The sequence below is a fragment of the Varroa jacobsoni genome, unplaced genomic scaffold, assembly GCF_002532875.2.
Source record: "Varroa jacobsoni isolate VJ856 unplaced genomic scaffold, vjacob_1.0 scaffold_1416, whole genome shotgun sequence".
Classification (NCBI taxonomy): domain Eukaryota; kingdom Metazoa; phylum Arthropoda; class Arachnida; order Mesostigmata; family Varroidae; genus Varroa; species Varroa jacobsoni.
The window spans coordinates 28,293-43,292 of NW_019214318.1; the positions used below are offsets into that span (position 1 = coordinate 28,293).

At 45.3% G+C, this 15,000-nt stretch overlaps 1 long non-coding RNA gene across 1 annotated transcript in view; it reads left to right on the forward strand.

Annotated features, from left to right (window-relative positions):
* The window catches only part of LOC111269803 (uncharacterized), an 11,018-nt gene extending 2,001 nt beyond the window's left edge, over nucleotides 1–9,017 (forward strand). Inside the window, exons 2-3 of the long non-coding RNA XR_002685941.2 lie at nucleotides 7,601–7,689; nucleotides 8,193–9,017. This is a non-coding gene — a long non-coding RNA (uncharacterized LOC111269803). The remainder of the gene's footprint in view (nucleotides 1–7,600; nucleotides 7,690–8,192) is intronic.
* Nucleotides 9,018–15,000: the final 5,983 nt, after the last annotated feature.

A 15,000-nucleotide genomic window follows, 5' to 3' on the forward strand; every position in this document is an offset into this window, starting at 1 on the left:
AGTAAACATTTGCATAAACACAACGTAGTTAAAGTGCAGTGAAGCAATGAGGGTATGATAAGGGTAACGAAGGTATATAAACACTCGTTTAAGCTGTTCCTATTCATGCACGGCACTTTTTTGAGCTCTTCCGCTAATTCTCGGCCAACCATTGCTCTTCGTTCTTACGTGTTCTTCAATTCCGTGAAGAGTAGTAGCATACTTCCTAATATTTGAATATCGAGATGGACCCTTTGTTACAGACTAGAATTCACAAGTACGTAGCTGACACATAAAATGGTTGCGTAGCCATTGGTTCGCCTTCTTAAAACCGTCTGCCGCTAAGTTCGCTGACCGCCAATTTATCACTATCTCGTAGCATTCGTACTTCTACGCTTTTAGCTCAATAGACGGGCGCTCTCAATTAAGGCGTACCTCTTATTCGTTGACTCGTTCATGGCAGGTTCAGGAAGAGAAATATCATCTATACGGCTTACTTCGAACTTCGCTTTGTCATTTTTGTAGGACCAGTTCAAGTGGATGATCATCTGTAAATCTACGCCATGGCGACCTGCCTTAGGTAACTAGTTTTTTTTAGACCTAGCTGAATACCATCCCGCCTGTACGACCGCCGCCTGTTTCTTGGCTATTGGACAGCAGCACAAATGAAATACATTCAAGCCAGTGCCTTTTGAACCTACAATATGCTTCTTCTTCAGCCTGAACGTTTTGGTGACTTTAGGTTCGGTGCGTTGGTAGATGACGAAATACCCCCAGCGTCCATTTCGTAGGTCAGAGGGCCTTAAATAAAAACATGTTGGTACACTAGAGTGGTTTCTTGTTGACGCCGATGTTACTGCTGATACACTTCGCATGCGTGCATTCCGTGATCGTCATTGGCTCTCGTAAGCGGCAGGATAGTTTGTTCCCACACACTTAGGCTCAGCCTTCACCCTCTTTTTTGCTCCTTGTCTGGGTCTTTTAGCCCGCTAGTGTTGCTCCGCGTTCGCTCCTCCGAACAGCCCTTTCCAAGAAGAAATCAGTGTTTAGACTAATACAACAAACAAAACGAAAGATCTTCTGACTGACGCCTACTGAAAAAGGACGCATTTGGGCCAACGACTGTTGGATTCGCTAGGAACCTCATCCGGAGTTATTCAACTAAGCGGGTCAGTAAGTACGAGACGATCGCATCACTATTTTCACAGTTGAGAACATGATCGGAAGCCTCACCATGATCCCCATCATCCTGAGTAAAAGAAGCAACAGGGTCCGGTGATACTGCCGCTCTGTTAGCAGTCGAGACGGCGCCGTGTAAGTGGATCTTGTAGCTGGGCTAGAGCGGCTAATAGTTTTTCGTCATATTTAAGTAAGGAGAGTAAAAGTTAAACCAAGAGAAGTTAGCGAAAACGAACGGGGACGACTAAGCATGGCCTGTCGATCTGAGAGGTAGGTATGTTTTAGGATGTATATCTCATTTTAAAGTGATCGTATTCGCGCTCCCTGATGATCTCTTGTTCATGGCTCAATCTTAATTTTCATTAGCGTACTTATTAACCTGCTCCCATGCGATTTGATCCACTACAATCCCGCACAAAAAAAAGGTAACGCTTTCAACAAACGAGGGGGGCCACCCTAGATAGCAACAACGAAAAGCGTAAGCGGCTTGTATACAAGGAGTGAAAATTAGAAAGCATAGTAAGGAAACCGCCTGCTGTATCTCGTGCAAATGAGTGCAAGTTCTACGGTGCACACAGTAGAAACTGCCAAAAAGTCACACTTATTTTCTTATAATTAGCATATATCTGCGCGGAAGAACGTAGCTTGTATAAATATATCCAGGCAGTAGTTCCTGCAACTACTAAACTAAGCTAGCAACATATCGTAAGCCGACCACATCAATCCGTTCATCAACTTTTCGAAGTCGAGCTCCGGTCTTCAGAAACAAAGGGGTTCAGCGCAAGCTTTATAGCATCTTCGCAGTCATTCAATACACACAGTGAGAACAGCCGTAGCGGCACACGCGACACATATTATATAACTGATATGAATGCGGCTCCGAGCTCTTGGGCAAGTCGTCGTATGATTGTTGACACAGGCGGCAAGGGCTCTATGTGGGCGTTACTGTCAGTAATGGCTTCACATTCACTGTCAAATACAGTACACAATTTTTCAGAGGTGGGGGTGGACCCCCCCCCTTCATCTTCACATCCAAGGTTAACTGGGTATAGTCTGGTCAAATTTGCATTTTAGATGGGGCCCTGAAGAATGGAGGTTAAGCAGAAAGAAAAAATAAATGGGGGTTAAGGAAGGCATTGGGGTCACTTTGCTGCTGCCACCGCTGTCGCTGTGGTCGTCGCTTTCGTCGTTGATTCCGGCTCGACTCGATTTGAAATTTTGCAAATGTCTTTGCTTGAGCTACGTAAGACTTATCGTAAGTATGACACATAATCCACAGTTTGTAATCGTGAAAGCAGCCTTGCCAGCTTTAGAAGAGCCAAACAAAAGTTCTACCCTTTGATCAAAAGTTGATTTGAATAGCCAAAAAAAAAAGAAGATGATAATGATTCAACATAGAACGACGCTTTTAAATAACATTTTGGTGGTTAGTTCCAACAGTAAACTATTCGATTTATAAAAACAAACGATGTTACATGTTTGACAATTGTCCACCCTGTTGTTTGTCGTCTTGTGCATTTTTTTGCACTGCAATACGTCCCGCATTCAAGACATGAATATTGTATGGTAGGACTAGGATTGTTAGCGTGACTGCTATTCTGAACTTCTGTTTATACTCGTCTATTAGACGATCTGGCTTAATGCACTAGTGCTGAAAGAACAACTAACATTGATACTGAAGTTACTTAACACACTGCGACAATGTAGCAAACAAAACAACCCAACATCTTCTTTTTCTTTTTTCAAAATTTATGGACACATACACACGTATAAACATATATATATATATGTATAGAAGCAAACTGTTCAGTAGTCTTAAAAATAAAGCGTTACTTATCTCTTTATCTAAGTATAGTCTTTCCAGTATTTGTGATATTTATGTGCCTTGTTAAATACTTAAGCGTCAAAATGGCGTCACCGACCGTATATGTTTAAATGGGTTAGATGCAACTAGCCCTGCTACTTCTGTTGTCCGATTTTTATATCCAGACAAACATGTAGAGCACTCTCACTAAACTGCACCCCATTAAAAATATCGCTATTGCTATTATTGCCGTTGAAGTAGGTACATAAAAAGCAAAGTCGTTTATAATTGTCTAGTGAGTGCGCTAGGCAGCGCTAGAAGGACGCGAGGGATTGCCACCGAATTGTTCTGAGGTGCATACGGGATTCCAAGCAACTGGATCCCGTTCCGCTTACGCAGGCCGATTAGTGAGTTACCTCCGCGTGATACCGCAAGTAAGTGCCTGCCGTGGCCTGCTCTGCATCGCCTTCTCCCGTCAGACCTTTCTATATGTTTGTGTCTTATGTTAACCATTGAAGATAGTCATATAGCACAATTAACGAGAAGGCTAGCGAAATCTCAATTCGCCACTCGAGGAAAGATGAAAGACATGTAATATGACGTCCCTGTTCGATGGGCCTGAGCTCAGCAGGCCTGTAGTAGGCGTGGTTAAATGGCACATGTATGCATAGCTATATAAATTCCTTCGGCGGAGCACAACATGGCCATGTGTCCGTAAACACATTTGCATGTCTCTGTGCCATGAGTTTACGCGCATCCCCAACTGTCTATACTCGGCGAAATCATAACTTGCCACTACAGAAAGCGAGAAACCCCCTGGAACTAGCAGCGGCGACAACTGCAATAGCCATGCTGTACAGCGCCGCGTTGCGTGTGTCGCACAGCTTTCACTAGCTAGAAAAAAGCAGGTACAGGTCGCCCCCTTTATTTCAGGTAGCCGTATAGCTAGTTATACTAGCGTCTTGCATTACTATTGCTGTTAATAGAAGTAATTTTTTTTTCGTGGTCGATACGAAATCCGGCTGCTCCTTTCTGATGTTGCTGCTCTCACCGTCTCTACCCGTGTTTTCCCGTTTCCCCGGAATGCACCCATGGTATTACATCGTTGCCGAACAAATCCTTAATCCTCGTTGTTCAACCAGAAGGCGTGACAACTTTCCACTCGTTGAAAACATGTATGACCGCACTAAAGGCTAAACAATGGTAACGACCATATCATCACGATTTGTCGCTAAACTGCCTCCCTTTACCGCTGTTCGATTGGTCGCTAGGCGCTTGCTACCTACCTACCTACCTATTTATCCATCTGTGGGTAGTATTGTGTACATATAACCGCATTGTCACATAAAAGTACGGGTTACATGTGTCACTAAGAAAGATAATCGAGCAGACTGTCAAGAGCAACAGTTGAGTTACAACCCCGGTACTTGATAGAACCATCTGTAATTACCTAGCGTAATTACGTCTGTATCAGGTAATGAATACCAGAAATAGACTAACATAGCCTGTAAGTCTATGGAGTTATATGCTTTATCGTATTCATTCCTCGTTATATGGGGAAAAGCATGCAAGTAACGATAATGGCTTTCAGCTTTTGTTTCAATTAACTTCCCTCTTTCCGTAAGTTGCTCTTCAGAGTCGGTTGGTCGCTTCAAACCACATTTCTACCATCAGCGAGCCGGAACCTTACACAATAGTGGAATAGCAGAAAGCTGACCGATCGAAAGAAACAAAGCAAGACTTGCTTCCCATTTAACGTCATCCTTGACATAAAAATGGCAAACGTGGGAAATGAAAAATAGTTACTGAAACAATACTTTACTCCTTTGGGTCCTATTTGACAGCGAAGAGTGCCGATGTGCCGTACATAGCTTATCTATACCGAGTCGATACTATTATTACTACGCGGATGCTGTCCCTACGAAAAACAATTTATTCCCCGTGCATTCATGCTGGGTGCACGATGGAGGAGCCCAGAAGCAATGGGGCTATGGCAACGGGTTGGCTGTAAGCCGAGTTCTGCCGTTGTTCTATTCGTTCTGTCATTTTGTCTCGGGGTAATTGCTAAGCAGCTTTTCCCCTTTTCTTTTCTATATTCGTTTTTCTGGCTGGCTTGCTTACATTGCAGAATACCGATGGATACTTACTTTTTGTTGCTTACTTAGGTTTCAGCGACCAGCTCGTAGCGCTTCAAGATGCACAGTATATATATATATACGATGATGCTATGTGTGTGTGTCTGTGTGTGCATATCTTCGAAAGCATCATGTAGACGCTGGCGTCCAGTGGCGTGAGCGATGGTCGATATTCAAGACGCTTGTTTGTTGCTCTGGCCGATTCCCGCTCTCATTCCGCTCTTCGCACCAGCGAGTAGTTGCAACAGCATCGGACGTCGCGAAGACTGTTGCCCGTAAAAATAACAACAGCGGCGACTTAAAGCCAACAGCTATTTGCATGGCACGTACAGCAGACCATGCCACTGGCACAATGCGACGACCGGCTGCCGCAGCGACAGCATCAGCGGCGTTACTGCCACGACAACACGAAAGAAATTATGAGAATACGAGGGAAAAGCGATGGTCCACGATTCGGGTGTGCTCTCGCTTGCTTACTTATGATCACCGTCGTCGTGTGTTGTTTTTAAAAGTCATCCTTTTTTGATTCATTCATATGAATCTCGCTTGTTCGACTAACGACTATTTTCGAGGTTTTAGCTTGATTTTTCCTCAGCGACCAACCGACCGACCGACCGACTGAGTTTACGTAGCGGGCGCCCGCGTCATATCCAACGAGTTCGCCGCCATCTTTGTCCTGGCATCGACTGTTTGTAGTAGTCATGATGAAACGACAGCATAGCTCTATACGGCGCTCTGTTAGTTGTATTGGCCGCCGTGGCGCTCCTTGTTCCATACATCGTCGTCATCATCATTCACAGTAACGCCATTATCAGGATCATCGACTTCTGCTGCTGTTGCTCTGTGCCCAACCTCGTTGTCGTCCTCGTTATTTGTTCAGTGACGGCGGCGGCGGTAGCAGCAGCAGCAGCAGCAGCAGCCACTTCGTCTTACTTACGTGGATGTCTTCGACGACGTTGAGCTACGGCTGCTCTTATTCCACTGTAACAGCAACGAGTGGCCAACGTCGAGTGCAGAACGGCAAGCAAACGGCCGTTGAACGATGGATCGAGAGGGCGGCTGGCCCGCTGGCTAACGGGTGCACTCGTTCAATTGCCGCATGACCACTAATGGACGTCAACAACGTCACCTTGCCTATTTTTTCTTCTTTATGTTGTCGTCTCGTTTTTTGTCGTCGTCGTTTTCTTTGAGTCGCCACCTGCCAGCCCATGGCGTCTCGATGTGTACCATGCATGCGAGCTTTGACCGCTATTTCCACAGCGAGGATAGAGGCGAAGCCATCTCCGTAGAAGCAGTAAACCAGGACACTCCATACTTTCCTTCGCTTTCGCGTTTTTTTTCGTGGTGCGCATACGGACACGCTACGGGTCTCTGGCGTTCTTCGGCTGTTGTCTTCTGGTCTGTTTGCTTCAGGCGCTCCGTGTAGCTGCTATTGTAGCTGATGCCTTCGCTGCTTAATGATGATGTTAATGCAGCGTCTTTAGCCATTTCTGCTGCTTTTGTTTAATCAGAGAATACAACGAAAGAATGAGCGTACGAACGAACCGCCAACCGATCGAACGGACACATGGACGGATAACTGGCGGATCGTCTGCTGACAGAGCGGTGATCTCTCGACGACGGTGGCGGTGGCGGCGGTAATGGCAGATCGCCGCCGCCGCCGACGATGGGGTTCTGTGGCTCCGTGTGCCTCGCGGCCATAAACCGTCATCGTTTTTGTTCATCATTTAATGCGGTGACTGCTGCTGCTGACGCTTCTGTCGAACGTGTAACCTAACTACGCGACGCGCATCTACGCCTGTTGGTCGGTTCGTATTGCCGTTTTGTTCCGATATTTTCCTCTCGACGGCGATCTTTTGCTCCGCTGCTCTGGATAGCCTCGTCGTTCTCTTGGAGCCGCTCGTCCCATTGTTTTGCGTTTATTTAAACTCGTCCTTTCGTTTACCGTAAATACAATGCCGTTTCGTATGGTCACTGGATAAGACTAGGTTGACTCGTTAGCAATCCTAAGCAAAAAAAATATTCCTCGAACCACACCAACGACAGCAACATCAATAGAGTTAAACCTTGCCAACTAATCGCTATCTATTATTCATTTTTATTATTTAGAGCCGTCTTTATACCTAAAGTAAGAGTGAGCAAGTTCGTTGAAAATAAGCAATTTTACGCATTAGGAAAAGGATCGAGTTATAGAGAGAAGAAGGAGGCTGTAATCAACAGAACGGTAAATACGTCCTCGGATACATATGTATATCTGGTCACTTGTGAAAACCATTTAAGCGAGCAGAACGTTCAAACGGGTCAGCTTGTTAGCTCACTACTCCACAGTATCTGTATTAGCTCACCAATATATTTTGACTTATACTGATAGACGGTCTATTCGTGATAGGTCATCTTGTGCACGCTTCTTATATGACTTAAGTCAAACGTGCATACTTTAGCGTCGTGTGTTTTGTAATCATTTCGGTCAAATCATCAACCATTTCTTTTCATATATAAATAGGTGCTAGCTGAAGTCGCCGATGACCACAACGTCAACAACAGGGCCGTCGACAGCTAAATGATTTCGTGACTTGAGTTATTTCTGCAAAGGTAAATGTTTTTCCTACACTGTTGCTACATCGCTGGCTGTAGTACTAGTTTTAGATGAGTGCGTAAACACACGCCACCCTGATCCTCGTTTGCGTTCATCGTCTCCGGAACGGACTCTTAATAAGTTCATGATTTTCTGACCCTGTGCGCCCTTTTTGTGACTCGCACCGAACTTTTTCTATTTTTCCATTAGACCCACGTCTCCTTGCCCCATCCCGTTTGCTCCCTGGTTCTCTCTCTTGTTTTTTCTTTTCGTCTGCTCCTTCCTTATACTTCATTTTTTCTTAGAGAGCATCTCTTTCGCTTGAGCAGAGAAAATGGTCGAGTATCCTTTTTCTCGGAAACGTTCACATTGCAGATTGCATCTAGTGTACCTTATGTTATGCTGGCTGTTTCTACTAGTTTTCTTAAATCTTTCCTCTGCTATCGACACAAAAACCGATAAGCTGGTGGCTTGATGACGAAGATGGTTTAAGTTTGTCTAATATCCTCTGTACGAGCAGGAGATGGCTGGCTGAGCGTTCGCTGCAGGTTCACTTCCAAACGAACGCCGTCCCTGGTAGACCTCCACAACCGCCGGAAAGAAAGGCCCAGCAGCAGTAACAGCAATAAAGATGGAAGGCTAAAGCCTTCTTCGTCAACGGCGAAGATGAAGACGAGCAGAATTTTAACATCGACGCCTGACGGGTCGAATGAGCGATCGCGACACTGACCATAAAGATGAAGGCATCTGAGGCGGAGCGTAGAAATGAACGGTGTTGCTGGCAGAAGGACAGGATGAACCGTGCGGCAACTCTCTGAAGGTTTACAACGGTGGTAGCGCTGTTGAAAGGAACTATGTAAACCGTTCGAGAATTTAAGCTTTGCCCTAGCACGAAACGTTTATTTACCATATCGTATATATTATATATGTATACTAAAAGTTCGGTGTAAAAGCAATGTATCGACCCGTTCATTATACATTACTTGGACTTTATGTAACGCCTTCGCCCGAAATCTTGAGGTGTCATGCTATTGCTATTCCTTACCACCAAGCAACATCTCCAATTCCAACGACCACAAAGGGCTTTCGACTGTTTCGAGGTAATGTACCCTTTCCGATTCGAAATTGATCCACATTTGATCAGATTTACATACATCTTTTAGTTAGGACCGCAGGAAAGGCCCAGCTGGCCGGCATTGTCACTCTATTGCTACATAGATGTATTGCTATTATAGATGCCCGCGCTATAGCTGCTGTTGTCCCTGTAGTGAATTATTACTATTATTATTATTAGGATTACTGATGCATGCTGCGATATTTGGCCGTATTCGTTCGTCGGATTCGACGGATGTGGGTTAGGGATGGGGTTGATCGGTGCGATGCTCGAATGGAAACACGATCATTCAGCCGAAACGGGCAGCCTCGTCGTAGTAACAAGAATTTTTTTTTGTTTGTCCCTGGCTTATATTGCCGCCTTGGCGAATTAAACAGATGGGATTCGGACCGCGATAGGAGGCTGTCTTTTCTTTTCAGGAGGAATCGAACCGGATACAGGGACATATAAGCGCGTCAGCTCCGATACTGGTGACCTGTTGTAATAGCGCCGCGCAAGAAAATCCCTCTTGTCGCTACTGTCGTAATGCGATATACGTAGCAAGCTACGGTACAGCTGAACGGCACAGTCATCGACGACTCTGACCGTTTCATTACGATGTCGAGTGTTCTCGGTCGTAAACTGTATTCCCATTGTAAATTTACGGTGGCTGTTGTTATTGTTAATAGCAATTTTAAAGTGCAACTTCCTGGCTTTTCTGCTACAACCGTGATTTTGACTATGGCGGTTAACCACTTGCAAACAGTATGCATAGTTCAATAGATAAATATTATAGATGGATAGACAGAGGAACAAAGCATAGACAACTGCTTATATAACGGCAGCCACAGTTTGTCACAAATGAAACATATTGCAACTATAGCTGTCTTGGTAGCGGTAGCCAATCGTAAAAAAAGCCAAGATGAAGAAAAGGAGTAATAGCTAGAAGATGAGTATTAAGGCGAGCTGCCACACAATCGGGGGTACAACCCCATGCTAGATCACATGTGAACGTAGACAGTGTCACGGGGGGACAGAACGTGTCCGTACCGACACGCTGCATGGGCAAAGATCGACAATGATGATGATGACGACGACGAGACAAATGCATTCGTCTAGCGACAAGTGACTGTATACACCTGACAGACGCTCTGTTTCACCTAGTGATAGTTTTCCAATGCTAGAAATGAGTCGGCTTCTGTTGCGACGGCGACCTTTGTCGCTTTCTCTGGTTGCTGTTCTAAGCAGAGGTACAAACAGAAAGAAAGAAAGAACGCCATCCTTTCGCCGATATAAAAAACAGAGGAAAAAGTCAGTCAATGACTTACAGGTCTGATTCCTAGCTGAGCTCACAATGAAATAACAGGAATCTAGCAGCATAACTGGACGCAAAGCTTGTTCAGATGAAAGGAAGTGACGTCTATAACGAATCAGCGAACGGGAGATGAATCACGACACACATATAGTGGCTCATAGTGCGTTCCGCCGAATGAATCAAGCCAATATCGCTGCTGTGGTCGGGAAAAGCGGCACGCTCTGGTGCCCAATAATATTGCTTGCTCCTGTTCGATAACTTTTGTATTGCGTATTTCTTAGGCTTTAAGATGTGAATTAGGGAAGGCAACGAAATATCACACAACTGTTTGTAGCCAAAGTAATGGCCCAGTCATCCTGTAGCACGGAAACGTAAAGCTACAAGACTATACCATACACACCTTATAAAAATTTGATTCCATTATTTACCATAGCAGCTATATTGTGCTATACAATAACTTTCTTCATCCACACCCTGTTCACAGGTACGTTGATGGCGGGACCGATAATATTCCGTTATTGTACTTCGTAAAATTAGAATATTTTCTGTATAGCATGCCATTCTTTGCAGCCATAAGTGTATTCTTTTTATCTTTAAGTGGCAACACTGAGGCGTACAAGAAAGCTGCTGCTTGGAGAACGATGGAAAATGGGTCCAGGCGTTGCAGTCACCGGGAGGAGGAGTCGCGGGTGAACTGAAAGGAACTCAAGCGTTCGGGGAATCAGACAAGTTTCAACAGGGCACATCAATACAGTGACGGCAGTGCTGGTCTAAACAGAATACATTATTACGTCTGCCGCCGCGACCCTGACGATGAGAAAGGAGGAGGAGGAAGAGGAGGAGGAGGAGAAGGAGGCTAATACAGAGATGTGGTTTTCGAAGCTGTTGGCTACTGGCAGCGATTGGTGTAAAAGCTGCACGAGGCGGTATGTGAGGGTAACCAAAGGGGAAGTGTGCAAGGGAGTGGGATGGAATCAGGACGAAATTGGGGCTTCCCAGTCCAAGTGCCAGGAAAGGTACTACCGAAGATCTGTATAGATCTGAGGCGTGGGAAGACCAAAAGGGGATCAGCCAGGAAAACAGGTAGAAGACAGGGGGAGCCGTCCATCACGCAGCTAGTTTTAGGTGAACTATGCGGTAGAAGCCACCATGCCTGCATGCAGGAAGAAGCTACTGCAACAGAACGGTCCAGGACGGCAAAGGCAGACGGGAAGCACCGAACCACAGACCGCGTTGGCTGAACTGCTATGAACTAACGGAGTTTCCGGCAGAGAAAGCTACCTCTAGCCGATACATAAACTTCTATAAGCTCCCTATACAGATACCTATTCCATTGCCTAGGTAAGCAACGAACTTCCCGACTGCTAGCGAGTCGGTCAGCAACCCTCCGGCAGACAACTTCAAAGCTGCTGTTGACTCGGCTGCTCCTTGTGAGACAGTCTGATTTAAGCCTACCGGAGGCAGTTGCAAACACGCCGAGCAGTAGTGGCCCAGTTCCTAGCTGGCTCGCTCAATCCAACTCGCTTGCTCACCATGAAATTCACTGGCCCACTATGGCGACATTATAACGAAGGCGCCGGTGGTGGTGTTAGTGGCGTTCGTGGGGCATCGCTGTCACGTTTGCTCCAGTTGGACCGTCAGCAAGATAGGTAGAAGCTACGGCGAGGGTGCTGGAAATTTTTTTGCAACATTTGTCTATCTGTCTGGAAGTCAAAAAAAGGCCTATGGCAAGCAAAGGGTGAGCAGGGTCCGAATATCCTATACGAATATGTAATATGTTGGCAGCGGAAGGACTTTTGCTCGTTTAGAAAAATTCCGGGGCTGTTCGTTTCTCCAGTTTCCTTTTCTTTTGCTCACCATCATGACGGCACCAGTCGAATGACAAAGATGATGAGCGCAGTGGGCTAGACTTAGGTCGTATATATATGGACGTTACACAAGAAAACTGTTCCAGAGGGCGTGTAACATGCCCAACAAATGAACCCGGCACTGATAGGCACACGCGCACAACGGCATAGACCCTATGAGAATCGTCGGCATTAGTAAAGAAGAGTGGACACGACCAAGCAACGCAGTGATGAAGGGATTCGCAATCATTCACTTAGGATATTTTAGCTGATTGTTAATTTTTGTTTTTGTCCTGTATCTAAAAAGATAGATACCAGCTATGTATGCATTGGCAAGAAAAATATCGCTAACAAACATTTTCACAAAGGTGTCTTCTATATATCAGCGTCTCGCTCTCAAACAGTATCAGAAGTAATCCTCCCTTTTCATCGTACTCTTTTACTATCAAATTGACTTTCGATTGCATATACGCGACGCTATAAGCCATCTGCACGGACTACCTATGCCAAGTTTTTGTTCGCACCCCTCCCATGCAATACTGCAGCAACGGTGCTGAATCATACGCTGTAGTTATTTGTGGTTCACCTTTCTCACCGGCTATATAATTGTCGATTCGGGGACGCGGGGAGCTCAAGGTGTCACTCACCTGCAAGGCAAAAAAGAACGAGAACGAACAGAGTATAAGTCGACTAAATCCTCTAATACCTTTCACTTGAGGTAGTCGTCTACCCGGTCACTCACTAGAGCACACAAACGTCCTCACACACTTACACAGACGCGAATGAAGGCTCGTGAAGACACTCCTTGTACATCGGCAGCTGGCCCTTCAAGAAGCCTCTGCTTTCTTTCTGTTCCTGCAGCCGCCCTTGACCCCTCAGCGTACGATTTCATAAAGCTGTCACAGCTTCCTATCGACCGAATCTATACAAGATAAAGCCTTTGGTTGGCCTTTTTTTCTAGGTCAACCAAATGGGTAACGTGTAATACATCCGTATAACTTAAATCTTGGTGGTACATATAAGTACGTACTTAGACCCATACTCCCTTTCGTTATTATTGATGCTGAACGTAAACAAACGAGCACTTGTAAAGTGAGTATGATAAACTGTTACAACAATAAATGAAAGTTGACAGGAGTCGATCTAAAGATACATCACCAAGCGACTTCGGAACGATGTTCGATGTATCTGATTGTTGCATCTATGCGTGTAGGTCGAAAAGGGATGATCTTTCGGGATCGAGGGCGTCTCATCAATGATAATCGACAGTATTGAATTCTGTTTTACCGTTTGCACTCTACACTCGTTCAGTATCATTTCTAATTCTTCGACCTTCGCTTCAAGCATTCGCCGCTGGGAACGTATCAAGCCATGCTGCCGATATAACAGCCATTCACATGGTTGATATAAATTTAGACATCCTGTCGCCAGGAGAATGCTACATATCATAAGGTACGTCATAAATCGGCTCGCTTGTTTATTGCCCGTACGCCGATCAAAACAACACAGATCATTTGACGAAACCATCCGCTGAAAAAGAAGGGGAAGCGACTATCCAATAACACAAGGGCAGTGACGGTGGCATCGGTAAAGATGACGTCGGCGGCACCGCCGACCATGTTGACGCTCAGACAAATTACTATTATAGCTTAGCTTTGATTACCTTAGCAGCTTTTGCTCGTTGTTTGATTTGTGCTGCTAAGCCAGTAAAATATCGGTTAAGCAAAAATAGATACGAAGAAAACATTAAATAAGCGAATCTAGTAGAGATACGTTAATACTTATACAAAAAGCCGTTGTCGTCATGATTGCCACATCTTTTCTATTCTTCTATCTGACGAGCATCACGACACGACTCATCCATGTAATACGTCTATTGATTTTTTGTCTTCTTGATGGCAAGCTCCGTTTTCGGTCCACGCATAACTATTTAAAATCGACAGAAAATTAGTTCAACCTAAGTCCGTCTATTAGATATTGATCTACTCGTCATTAAGATGTCTGCTAATGGCAAACTAGACTCCCAGAGGCAGACTAGTACATTTAGCCGAAGGTCGACCAGGGCCCGCGGGAAGAGCCCAGTCTAGTATGTATCACTATATGCCGATATAGCACAGAAATGAATGCGGCCTTTTAAACGAATCTTGTGTCCAACAACTTAAGATGGCACGGTATCTAACGATATTATGCCCGTCGATTCCTGGGATGACCCCGCCTTAATCCCAAGACAACACACGGGCTGTCTTTTACCCTGCAGTAAGAACACAGATTTTAGACACAGGCAAAATGGCCGTAACAAAAATATTAGGCTCGACCCAGCCACTATCATAATCCTCATCCGCCTTTTCAATAAAAGACGAAGAATCGGACTGTATTCTTCTGCCTTGTAGTACGTGTAAAGTCGCCTGTGCAGCGTGTTGAAGGACCGAGTTGCACTCGGCGCCTACACTTTACGTTAAAGGCACAGGTCGGTGCCGGCCCCGGGATGAACACGAACCACTACTATTCGAGCAGAGTTCAGTCCACTCTTAGGAGGCGTAGTCTCACTTCTTACTCACTGGAAATGAGCCAGCATTAGGGTTCAGCTAAAGTGAACAAAGCCGGTCCGCGGCCCATGTCTCCGCCGTTGCTTTGTAGAATTTAATCCCAAGCGCAAACAGCGTCACGGAGAAAGAAGAAACGCGAGAGAACGTATGAGCGAGCAAGCAAGCGCATTTGCTAGGTAGGCCAAAGCGTTGGCGAGCCGCTGTCGATTCAGCTATCTCCATCGTCTTGGAAACGGCTAATCGAACCTCTTTCTAGACCTAGATGAAGTGTCCTAAGTCTATGCGATCTAGCCCGATCTCTACTCCGCTCTGATCTTCGAAGTTCCGTTGAACTGAGGCGCCATTATCGACTAAGCCACTGTATTTACTCTCCATAGCGATTATGCGTTGTCTGCTACGATATTTGTGCACAAGGGTGTCGCTTGTTCCACCCGATCCGGCGCCCTAGTACTAGTAGTAGTAGTAGTATAGTAGTAGTAGTAGTAGTAGTAGTAGTAGTAGTAGTAGTAGTAGTAGTAGTAGTAGTA